A 13,259-nucleotide genomic window follows, 5' to 3' on the forward strand; every position below is an offset into this window, starting at 1 on the left:
TGGTGTTGAGGCTCATCCCGGGCCTCTGGCTGACACCTTCTTGGCTGACCCCTGCCCATCAAGGCTAACGCCCTAGATGGAGAAAACTTGCAAAAAAAAAAAAAAAAATCAAACCTAAAGAGATCTTTGCTAAGCGGGACTCGGTGTGGTCGCAAACTGTCTCCTCTGCAGTGATACCCAAACTCCTCTGCAAGCCCCAAACAGGTTGGGGGCTTTGCTTGAAGTGCTTTCCATACTCCAGCCCATTTATACTCTCCACAGCCCCAGCCCTGGGAGAGGGCCCTGGAATGCTCTTTTCTCCATGGACAGATAAGGAAACTGAAGCTCGGAGATCCAGTGGTTTTCTCTTAGAGGATCAAGGTGAAATACCCGGTAAAGGGCAGGTCTGCCTGACTGCAGAGAAGGTGCCCTGTGACCTGTGATGTCCAGTTGCCCACAGGTATGGTGTCAGGCAGTGAAGAGAAGAGAAGGAAATAAGAAATCAGAGAGAGTGTACAAGACGGTCAATTTTATGTGTCAACTTGACTGGCCCATGGGGTGACTTGATATTTGGTTAAACATTATTCTAAGTGTGTCCGAGTTTCTGGATGAGATTAGCATTTGAATTTGCAGACTCAGTAAAGCAGGTTGCCCTCCCAGGTGTGGGTGGGACTTAGCCAGTCCCTTGAAGGCCTGAGTAGAATGAAAGGCTGAGTAGGAAAGAACTCGCTGTCTCTGCCTCACGGTTTTTTTTGGTTTTTTTTTCCTGGTACGCGGGCCTCTCACTGCTGTGGCCTCTCCCACTGCGGAGCACAGGCTCCAGACGCTCAGGCCCAGCGACCACGGCCCATGGGCCCAGCCACTCTGCGGCACGCAGGATCCTCCCGGACCGGGGCACGAACCCGCGTCCCCTGCATCGGCAGGCGGACTCCCAACCCCTGCGCCACCAGGGAAGCCCTGCCTCACCGTTTTTGAGCTGGGACATTGGTCTTCTCTGCTCTCGACTCAGACTCAGACTGAATATATACTATTGGCTTTCTGGGATCTGGACTTCTCAACCTTCACAATTACATGAGCCAATTGTGTATTATCTCTCCCTCTTTTCCCCCTGCCCCCCTTCTCCCCCTCTCTCTTCATATGTCCTATACATTCTGTTTCTCTGGAGAACCCTGACTAACACAGTGTATTAGTTTTCTGTTGCTACATTTAAAAATTACCAGAAACTTAGTGGGTTAAACAACACACATTTGTTAGCTTCTGATGGTCAGGAGTCCAGACACAGCTGGGTCCTCTAACTCAGGGACTCACAAGACTGCAGTACAGGTGTCATCAATGCTGCAGTCACACCTAAGGCTCAACAGGGGAAGGATCCACTTCCAAGCTCACGTAATTGTTGGCAGAATTCAGTCCTTTGTGGCTGGAGGCCTGAGAGTCTCAGCCTCATTCTGGCTGTTGGCCAGAGACCATCCTGAGTTTCTAGAGTCTGTCATCAGTCGTTGCCATGTGGGCTCCCACCATGGCTGCCAGCTTCATCAAAGCCAGCAAGACAGAGAATCTTGCAGTAAATGGACATTGCAATTTTCTGTAACATCGTCATGAAAGTGACATCTACCACCTTTGCCATATTCTACGGACTGAAAGCAAGTCAGAGGTCCTGCCCGCACTCAAGGGGAGGGTTTACACAAGGGTGTGAACACCAGGAAGTGAGGGTCATGGGCGCCACTTCAGAGTCGACAGAGGAGTTATGGGTGACTGGCCTTGGCTGTGGGAGAGAACCATTTGTCTCTAGACCGGAGCTCTGAGAAGGAGTAGGATACACACCACAGGTGGTCTGGCAGACTGGCGGTCTGTTAGTCAGACTTAGATTGATTTTAAGGCTTAAATGCAGAGTGAAAATTAAGTCCTACTAATGCTAGGCACTGGTTAAAGAGTTTCATATATGAGCTCATTCAATTCCCATAACTTCTTCAAGAAGCCAAATATCTCTAAGGTAGGTGCTCTTACTATCTTAAGGATACGGCATCAGAGGCAGAGAGGTTAAGTAACCTGCCTAGGGTCACACAGCTTGTGAGCAGTAGAGCCAAGATGGGGACCCAGGTGGTCTAACTCCAGAGATGGAGGATTTTCCCCCTACTCAGCGTCTTAAACCCTTAGACAAAGAAAGCTGCCGTCTCCTGGGAGTGTTCAGGCATTTTTGAATGGCACAGGCTGGTGAAGAAAAGCTGGCTGCAGCTGGAGTATAGGAAAGACAGGCTAGGAGTAAGACAAAAAGGCAGAAAGGACACAGTGAAAGGAAATGGTGTATTTGAAATTTCCAAGACATGTTTCCCATGGTGAAATGTGTTCTTGTGGGAGAGAGCAAAGAAGCAATTAGAAAATGACTGGATCCAGTTCAATTAGAAAATTTGGAAATTATGAAGGAGCTGCCTCTGCACTTGATAAATAGCAATGTGCTATGGTGAAGTAACTGTTCTATAAATAACAGAGAGAGAGAGTATTTCCTTCTATAGCAGTAAAATTGCTAAAAGTTATACTGGAGAAGACAGCCTCCAGGAGGTGTGTAACTCTTGTTCTCCTGTCCATAATGGGCCTTCTCATATCCTTGGGCAAGCAGGTTAGTAATTATCAAAGTGAATTATGGTCACTGCCAAAGGATGACATTAGCTAGAATCCTGCTTCCTGCCACCATGGTGGAAACCCTCCAGGTATATCGAAGAACTACGGGTTAAGGTGCTTTTTTTTTTTTTTTTTGTGGTACGCGGGTCCAGATGCACAGGCTCAGCGGCCATGGCTCACGGGCCCAGCCGCTCTGCGGCATGTGGGATCTTCCCGGACCGGGGCACGAACCTATGTCCCCTGCATCGGCAGGCGGACTCTCAACGACCGCGCCACCAGGGAAGCCCCTAAGGTGCTTTTATAGCCTTTAAGAAACAAAATCTGCAGCTCAGAATCAGCGCACTGTATTCTCTGCCCGGATCCTCTGGGCTTTGGTGACCCAGGCCGTGCGTGGCCAATCAGTTCCGAGGGGTCTCGTGTTGCTTGAGGTTTAGAAGCACAGGCTTTGATTTAGACCTGCGGGAGCTTCAACAGTCTTCCACTTGATAAGCTTGGTGGCTGGACATGATCCTGGGCTTCTCGGGAAACTGAAGCCTCAGTTGCCTCATCTGTCAAATGGAACCCAGGGTGACACGACAATAAAGTTGTAGTGAGAAGTAAGTGAAGTAATACATGTTATGCACCTAACACAATGCTCCATCTCTGAGTGCTCTGTCGATGGTGACCAGCTGCAGAAGAATATGCCGAACATCTCAGTTGAACATTGCATAGAAAACGGGGTGTATCACTCATACTTACAAATTAAGTGGGTGAAGATCTGGAGGCAGATACGGTTTGTTGGTGATGGAATTATGGATTGGATGCTATCCTGAGTATGTTGCTAAGCTATTATAGATGCCCGTATGGCTGGTTGGGAGGGAAATGTTCTATGCCCTCTAGAAACAGTGTGGCCAATAATGTAGATTAATGGAAGTACGTTGAGAGATTGAATGTACAGACCAGCAAGGACCAGAACAAACTGGACGATGCAGACCCACCCCTTTGCAGCCACCAGGCCAGGAAGCCAATTTCCGCAGCAACTGGCACAGAACGGTCAGGACTTGGTCAATGACTGCCAATTTCTCTATTTTCTTTACCCCACATCCAACTCATAACCAACAGAGAAAGTCAAATATGCTCTCAAACCAATCACATAAGATGCCCCACTTCTGGTCAGCCCGCCTCCACCTTCTCTAGGCCAACAGCCTCCAGTCAGGGCAAACCTGAAACCTCCCTGTTTCTCCACTATAAAGTTTCTGTGCTCCTCTGTCTTTGAGTCTCTGTCAAACGCAAGTGATGGTGGCCGACTCCCTTGCTATGGCAAGCTGTGGACGAATAGCCTGTTTGTTCCAATTGGGGTGGTCTATTTGTTTCTATGAATAGATACAACCAAGGTGACATACATTAAGAAAAACTTCCCAGGAAATCTACAATATTGGTTGAAAGTAAATATCTGTTGGCTTGAACTTTTTTCAGTGTTTTTTTCTTTAAATAAAGACATTTTATTCACTTATCTTACTGTAAATTTAATAACCAGACATTTAGAAAACCTAGGCAAAAAAAAACCCAAAAGGCAAAAAAACCCCAAAAATTGAAAAATGTAACCCTAATCTCACTACCCTTCGGTAACCTCTCTCAGTGTCTTCAGCCATCTATGTGATGTGGGAGCAGAGACATGCACACACGCACGCACATTTTTATATAAATGTGGTTACACTATTCAAATTCTGAAATCAGTTTTATGAATTCACAATATGCATAGATAGCTTTCTATGTCTGTCGATGCTGAAATATACCATCGTGTTTAAGGTCTGCAGAGGATTCAACTGTGTGCATGTATCACTAGTTAAATCCTCCTCTGTTAATGGACATTTCAATCGTTCAATATTGTGTTAATAGGAAAAATGCTACAACTCATACTTCTGCACATTTGGTCAATTGCTTTGTAATAGTAAAATGCTAGAACTGGGAAACCTGGTCAACAGGTTATACACATTTAAAATTTCATCATATGCTGCTAAAGTGTCCTCTGGAACAGTCACGCTGGACATTGCCTATCTTTTTCAAACTGGCCAATTTGGTTGGTAAAAAGCAGTATCACATATTTAAATTTATACTTTTTCATTTTTTCCTTACTGGTAGGGTTAAACATTTATTATCTATCCAGCTGTCTGTTGATCTGTCTATCTGCATACCTACACACACACCAACACACACACACACATTTGGAATTCTTTTATGAATTGCCTTCTCATGTACTTGGCCCAGTTTTCAATGAGATATCTTTTCTTATCAATTTTAAAACTTCCTATGTCATAGGCTATTGAGCATTTTTGTCATATTTTGTAATTAGATTTTTGTTTTATTTGTATTTAACTTGCAAATATCTTTTATTTTTCTCCCTCACATTTTCTGGCTATTGGGTCATGGGAAAGAAAATGCTCCCATTCCAAGAAAATAAAAGGTTTTAAGATTTTATTGACGTCTTTGATCCAGGACATCACCTCTTGCTGAGTTAGAGTATACCCTCAAGTGTATTTACATAAGCGTGCATCAGCCCTCTTTGCATATTTAGGATGCCTTTCAGTTGACTTCTTTTTTTTTTTTTTTGTGAGATAACAGTATCTTTAATATTTAGGTAACAAAACATGTAGGTCAATACTCAGTGCATATACAATAAGACAGAGCAGCAAAAAAAAATATCTACAAAGCACATTCTAACTACATGGAGGCTTTCAGACAATTGAAGTGTTGGATAGAGAACGTGCTCATTAAAAACCCAGCTGAGTCACACCTCAGGGCCTCAGACCTGACTAGGGACATGGTTGGGGTGAGGGGGAGAGTTCATTGTGCTCATGGCCTTCAACTCAGACACTCAGACCCTGAGAACCCTGAACAACCTCCATGTCCTACATCGCTCAGCTTTCTCTCTCCCAACCTGCGCTTTGTGTGTGTGTGTGTGTGTGTGTGTGTGTGTGTGTGTGTGTGCATGCACTTGCTGACTTTTTAAAAATTTTTATTGTTTTTACAGTAGGTCCTTGTTGGTTATCTATTTTAAACAGAGCAGTGTGTACATGTCAATCCCAAACTTCCAGTCTGTCCCTCCCTCTTACCCTTCCCCACTGGTGACCATAAGTTCATTCTCTAAGTCTGTGAGTCTGTTTCTGTTTTGTAAATAAGTTCATTTGTATCATTTTGTTTTTTTTAGATTCTGCATATAAGTGATATCGTATGACATTTGTCTTTCTCAGGCTGACTTATTTCACTTAGTATGATAATCTCCAGGTCCATCCTGATTTTATCTGTTCATCCTTTACCCCATCTTAGACAATGATTTTCTTTTTTTTTTTTAACATCTTTATTGGAGTATAATTGCTTTACACTTCTAATGTAAATAACAGCTTATAGCATTTTGAGGTTGGGATTTTTTTTTTCTGTCAAAATTTTGTAGATATCTGATTGCTTCATTGTCTTTTGGAATCTTGTGCTGCTGAGAAGTTCTAGCTTGTCTTTAATATATTTTTATTTTGCTTGTGAGTAACCTGTTTCTTCTTTTTGCATATTTGTAAGATTATTTTAGTTTTTTTAAAAGTTCAGTTTAAAAGTTTAAACTTCAGTAATCTTATCAGGATATTTATCATTCTCTATTAATTAATTGTCCAGGTCATGATACTTCCTTGAAAGCTCTCTTCTCTTACGTTTTATTATCATGTAATTCTACTCTTCTATTTTCTAATTCATGGAACCCAATATCCATATCCAATATCCAATGTCTATCACATTTTGATCACTACCTTAGTCTGAATTCCCCAGAACACAGAATGTGGGCAACACCTCATGGCCACCCTCTGTTTGGAGTGCAATTCCAGGACAGCAAGGATGAAAGAAGAATGGAAGTGAAACGAAGAGGGAGGAATAGCAAATACAAGGTTGTGCATTACGAGCTGGTCATACCATCATCAAAATCATAGTTGATATTCTGGGACTACATGAACCACTGGTCTTAAGACAGTTTACTGGAGAAGGGAGTAGAGGTGTAAATCGTTTATCTGCCGAGTTTTTGGTCTAATTGGTCCGCTTGCTCCTTTCCATCAAAGTTTTTCCCCTGGGGTACTCCCTTCTCCATACTCCTGGGCTGTGTTGCCCGGGTCCCACCCCACATCCCGGCCCCAGGCAGCTGCCAGGGAAACCAGGTCCCAGTCCCAGCATGTGAAGGTTCACCTAAGCTTGGAAGTGGGGAAAGCAGGAGCCCCCGGCCCTGTGGAGTTGGATGCAGATGCAGACCGCCGGTGACATCAGGGGAAACGGCCGAGCGTGGATCTGGGACCAGGTGCGTGTGTTGGCTGCACAGCTGAGAGCCGAGCCGGTGGTGCCACTGCAGCCCCTGATCAGGGCAGTCTGCTCCCGGCAAGGGCAGCATCCCTGGCTGGGGCTCCCCAAGTGGCCCTGATGCGTGCAGCCCAGAAACTGGGAGGCTCATCTGTTGGGTCCGGGACAACCATTTTCTCTGTCCTTCTTTTGTTTCTTTGTCTTTACCTCTATGTTACCTGGGACTTTTCATTCCTGTCCTGAATGTTATTAACTTGGTTTCTGTAGTGTCGATTCTGATAATTGCATCTTCTAAAATATTTTTAATTTCTGCAATGATACTGTCTTTATCTTTAGGCCAACAGATCTATGTTAATCTCCTTCTTTTACCTTCTTTCACTTTTCATCTTTTGTCCTTTTTACTCTCTTAAGAAGGTGAAGAAAATTCCCTGATTTATTTGATTTCGAAAAACGGCTGCTTTGGGATATTAACTCTCTCTCTCTTTCTTTTTTCTTTTCAAAAATAAAATGTAAATAACATTTTAAATATAAAATATTTAAATAATATTTTAAATAAAATAATCATGCATTTTGAGTGCTTACCACGGCAACTATTTTGTCAAGCACTTAGCATAAGTTACCTCTTAACCCTTACAACCACAGGGTGACATCTGTAGTATTATCTCAATGAGGCATAGAGAGATTAGTTCAATTGTCCAAGGTTGCAGAGCTAAAACATAGAGGAGTCAAGGCTTAAATCAGCTGTACCCGACTCCAAACCCTGTTTTCATTTACTGAGTGCTTTCTACGTGTGAGTCCTTGCTACGCCTACTCAAAGAGACCATGTGTTGCCTTTTTTTTCTCTAACATCTTTATTGGAATATAATTGCTTTACAATGTTGTGTTAGTTTCTTCTGTATAACAAAGTGAATCAGCTATACATATACTTATATCCCCATATCTCCACCCTCTTGTGTCTCCCTCCCACCCTCCCTATCCCATCCCTCTAGGTGGTCACAAAGCACCGAGCTGATCTCCCTGTGCTATGCAGCTGCTTCCCACTAGCTAGCTATTTTACATTTTTTAAAAATAAATTTATTTATTTTTATTTTTGGCTGGGTTGGGTCTTCGTTGCTGCTTGCGGGCTTTCTCTTGTTGCAGAGCACGGGCTCTAAGTGCGCAGGCTTCAGTAGTTGTGGCTCGCGGGCTCAGTAGTTGTGGTTTGCAGGCTCTAGAGCGCAGGCTCAGCAGTTGTGGCACACAGGCTTAGTTGCTCCGCGGCATGTGGGATCTTCCCGGACCAGGGCTCGAACCAGTGTCCCCTGCGTTGGCAGGCGGATTCTTAACCACTGCTCCACCAGGGAAGTCCCTATTTTACATTTGGTAGTGTATATACGTCAATGCTACTCTCTCACTTCATCCCAGCTTATGCTTCCCCCTCCCAGTGTCCTCAAGTCCATTCTCTCTGCCTTTTTAACCTTGTTTTATTCATCAAATTAGCTGCAGAACCTTTCCTGGGCAATTGCACTACACATGCTCAGTTTCCTCACCTGTGACACAGTTTAAGCTGTGTTCTCTCCAGCTCTGAGCATCCTGGCTCTATTTTTCTCCATACTCTGCACTGCACTGGTTTTGGAGACTTAACCTGGACTTTCAGTTTGGGTGGCTACTTGTTCAGGATGAGATAGTGAGGCTGCAGTCTTAACTCTGCATCTGCTAAAAAGAAATTTTGAAAACCAGACAAAAATGCCCCACATTTTCCCCACAACTTTTTCTTGATTGGACAGCAGAGTGCAATGAACCACCAATTACTAGAAGCAGGAAAAAAACAGAATTTTGCCTCTTAGAATTCGAAGGATGGAACAAATCTTTGGTGTAGACAGTTTCTTTGTTCTAGGAAGGGCCACATCAGGGACCCCTCCTGACCACCATGTGTAGGTCAAGTACTTCCTCTGTGTCCTCAGTGTAGCACCAGACCCCGGCTAAATGCCAATTCCAATCCAAACTCTTCAGACCAGGGTGTGGAGTGCTCTCTGGATAACATGAGATGCTGTCCTGTCTCAGGGGCTGGGAGGGGGAGCAGGTGTGCACATTCCTGCAGAGTAAAATAAAAACTTTAAAATTCTTTTTATTGGCGGTTTCCTCCAGTTTTCCAGAGATGACATTTGAGGATGCTGGGGACGTGGGTGGGGACACAGCTGGTGAAATGGGCTCTCCACTAGCGACAGAAAGATGCCTGACTTTTAACCACAATGTCCAGTATTTGGACTTCGTTTCCAGAAATCAAGGGGGTGTTGTGAAGTGACTTGGTCACGATGTCCTTACATTTTCTCCGGTTCGCATAGTGACCCAGAGAACTCTTTGGCTGTCTGTCCCCGCCCCCTTCTTCTGGTAATTTTGCATAGAGAGATTTCGCTGTGGACACACACTCCCTCACTACCAATGGTCCCCCTGGAGCTCTGCTCCTGTTCTGATCTGCATACTTAGTCCCCCTTCACAGGACGGGGTGTAGGGATTAGCACGTGAAGCCCAGACTTTTGCTAAACTTGCCTGGAAGGAAAATTCCTTTTCTCCCATGGCCTTGGAGCTATGAGGAGAGGTGCTGTTGGCAACCATTTTTCCATGATGGGAGGAGTCTTTAACTGGTGGTGAATGATACAGGGACATGGGGATCTACCAGGCCCCAAAGAAAAGGGGTCCCGGAGTCTGTGATGCCTAAAGCTATATCCACCTAACCCTTCCCTTGATGTGAGCCAGTAAGATCTCCTTTTACTTCAACAGCTTTGAGCTGAGCTGCCTGCAGCGTGCAAACTTTCTACCGCTCCCTGGGCACCTCTGTGGCTTGGACCTGAGCAAGATGTTCTCTATTTCTGCTGAAGTCAGATGTCAGCCCTTCCTCCAAGGTCTCGGGTTCTACTAAACAACTTTGATGTTCTCTAATAACTTGGCCATAGCATTTCACTTGCCCAGGGGACCTGCCTTAGGGTATTGTTTCACTAGAAGTATTACATAAAGGTTTCAACAAGCAAAATTAATATAAAGTTATCCTCTTCTTAAGTGGGAGACTTCCTTCCCTTGGCTTCAAAGTGAACGTTAATATACTCCCAGGATGAGAGTGGGTCGGAGAAGGCTCTGAATTACCCTCCATCTCAAATGTGCACTCAACGTCTGCCTCGTATAAATTGGGAGCAGAGAGGAATAATAAAGGTGGTGGCATCTTCCGTTATAAACTCCTGCCAGAGAGCATGAAAAGCGGTGACAGAACGGAGCCGCAGAAGGAAGGGGTGGATGAGACTTTTACATTTTTTTGTTTTATTTTGTGGATATAATCACAAAAAATAATGTCTTCCATTTGGACAAAGCTTTTATCTTTTTATTTCTCGAAGAGAGTTCACATCCTGTATCTAAACTGACATAGGTAGAAAAGATATTATCATTTCCATTTCACAGCTGACGAAACTGAGATCCATAGGAAAAAGCTGAGGACATATAACTAATTACAAGTCTATGATTTTTGGGTAGCCAACGCTGTGGGTTCTCATGATAAGCGCTGTCTCTGTTTCCAGACTTTCAGATGATATGAACACGTTATAATTCAAGAGGAGCGTGCAGGAACTTGCCACTGAGAACGCGAAATCTCTTATTCAAGAGCCCAGAAGTTTCTCATTGATATAAGGACTTTGCAAAGGGCCAGCATTATAGCTGCCATTATGCTTTCATTAGTAACTCCTAAAATTAACTAATTTTAAAGACTACGTTCAATATTTTAGAAGAACTTTTGGAAGGTTTAAATCATTATCCAATTTCATATCTCTTTAAGGCTATCATTTCAGAGGCAGCAAATTGGATCAGGTAGGAGGGACAGACATTTGCAAGATGACAGTTGAAGAACAACTCTACTTTAATTGTGGGATAGAAACAGCAATGTCATTGCGAATAGAATGCGAGTAGGCAGATCTTCCTGGGCTCCTGGGCTCCTGTCCTCAGATCAATGAGCAAAATGACGTGGGATTGGGATTGAGGTGCCCTGGATTCAGCCAGTCTCTCTCAGAATCATGCGCTCTGTGTCATAGATCCAGGGGCAATCTCATGTCATAACTATTTTGCAGGGTTTTTTTTTCCAATGTCTATTTCATTGAAGTATAGTTTTTTTTAATAATTGTTATTGGAGTATAGTTGATACATATATGTATATCCACTCTTTTTTTAGACTCTATTCCCATATAGGTCATACAGAGCATTGAGTAGAGTTCCCTGTGCTACACAGTATGTTCTTCTCAGTTATCTATTTTATATATAGTAGTGTGTATATGTCAATCCCAATCTCCCAATTTATTCCTCTCCCTCTTTCTGCCTTGGTAACCATAAGTTTGTTTTCTACATCTGTGACTCTATTTCCGTTTTGTAAATAGCTTTATTTGTAATATTTTTTTAGATTCCACATATAAGTGATGTCATATGATATTTGTCTTCGTCTGACTTACTTCACTTAGTATGACTAGTATCTCTAGGTCCATCCCTGTCACTGCAGTTAACATTATGCCATTCTTTTTTATGGCTGAGTAATATTCCATTGTACATATGTATCACATCTTCTTTATCCATTCCTCTGTTGATGGGCATTTAGGTTGCTTCCATGACCTGCCTATTGTAAATAGTGCTGCAATGAACATTGGAGTACATGTATCTTTTCAAATTATGGTTTCCTCCAGATATTTGCCCAGGAGTGAGATTGCTGGATCACATGGTAGCTCTATTTTTAGTTTTTTAAGGAACCTCCATACTGTTCTCCATAGTGGCTGTATCCATTTACATTCCCACCAACAGTGCAGGAGGGTTCCCTCTTCTCCACACCCTCTCCAGCATTTATTGTTTGTAGAATTTTTTTTTTTTTTTGTAGTACACGGGTCTCTCACCTCTGTGGCCTCTTCCATTGTGGAGCACAGTCTCCGGACGCGCAGGCCCAGTGGCCATGGTCACGGGCCCAGCCTCTCTGCGGCATGCGGGACGCTCCCGGACCGGGGCACGAACCCGTGTCCTCTGCATCGGCAGGCGGACCCTCAACCACTGCGCCACCAGGGAAGCCCTGTAGAATTTTTTTGATGATGACCATGCTGACCAGTATGAGGTGATACTGTAGCTTTGATTTGCGTTTTGATTTGCGTTTTGATACTGTAGTTTTGCGTTTTGATTTGCGTTCACTGTAGTTTTGATTTGCGTTTCTCTAATAGTTAGTGATGTTGAGCGTCCTTTCATGTGCCTCTTGGCTATTTATTGGAGTCTAGTTGATTTACAAGGTTGTGTTAATTTCTGCTGTACAACACAGTGACTCAGTTATATGTATATAGGTTCTTTTTCATATTCTTTTCCATTAGGGTTTATCACAGGATAGTGACTATAGTTCCCTGTGCTCTACAGTAGGACCTTGCTGTTTATCCACTCCATACAAAAAGTTTACATCTGCTGACCCCAACCTCCCACCGAGGCAAGACATATAAAAGCTCAGTGCGAGGCCTGATACCCGAAGGGCTCAGCAAGTGTCGCCGTTACTTTTGGCATCATCCCAGCACAGCACCACCAACATCATCAACATCATCATCGCGGTCCTGGTCATCAGACTAAGCTGGGTCTCTCTTTTGGGAAATCTAGCTATGGCTCTCTGCCCGTGATCTACCGTAACTTAGTGTCCTGACTCGAGCGGTCCATGTTCTTGCTTGTCTGCCCACGATGGAGAAGTGCACTTTGCATACCATACCTCAAGCCTAGCACACAGGAGTCAGCATAAAATATGACAAGAGACGTAGTTTTTTTACACTAATGTTTTTGTCTCGTCGTTCAAGCCAAATGACTCAGTTGTTCTACAAGCCCTGGACTTGCAAATTAGTGGGTCATGTGGGTGTTTTCCATTTTATAGCCTTAATCCTAAGTGGCTTGAAATCAGCCTCTGTGGCTGTCTGTGGTGATGACTCTGCTTTTCTTTCACTCTGCTTCTCACAGGGCTCTAATACTGCATAGCCCAAGAGGAAATTCCGGACTCTGCGTTTTGCTTGGAGCTGAATCTGAAGTCTTCCTTTTGCCCCAGTCCTGCTGATTCATACCTCCTCGTTGTGATCAAATATATTAAAAAGAACAAAAACAAAAACAGCTATGGCTTGGAAAAATCACTTGCTATTAGGAGACCTCCTCCAACTGGGTATTTTCACTAAGAAAATACTGGTGCAAAGTGCTGCTGAAAGCTTTCCAACCTCCAAAATATCTGACTTAGTGAAAGAAAAGAAAGCCTTCCCCTGTTGGTGAAATGATCTGAGACAGATGTTGGAATAAAGTAGGCTAAAGATTAAGAAAAATAGATTTTAAAAATCTATTTTCTTCTTCTC

The sequence above is a fragment of the Aethalodelphis obliquidens genome, unplaced genomic scaffold (assembly GCF_003676395.1).
Source record: "Aethalodelphis obliquidens isolate GAN/ISIS:26980383/991018 unplaced genomic scaffold, ASM367639v1 scaffold11, whole genome shotgun sequence".
In the NCBI taxonomy this organism is placed as follows: Eukaryota; Metazoa; Chordata; class Mammalia; order Artiodactyla; family Delphinidae; genus Aethalodelphis; species Aethalodelphis obliquidens.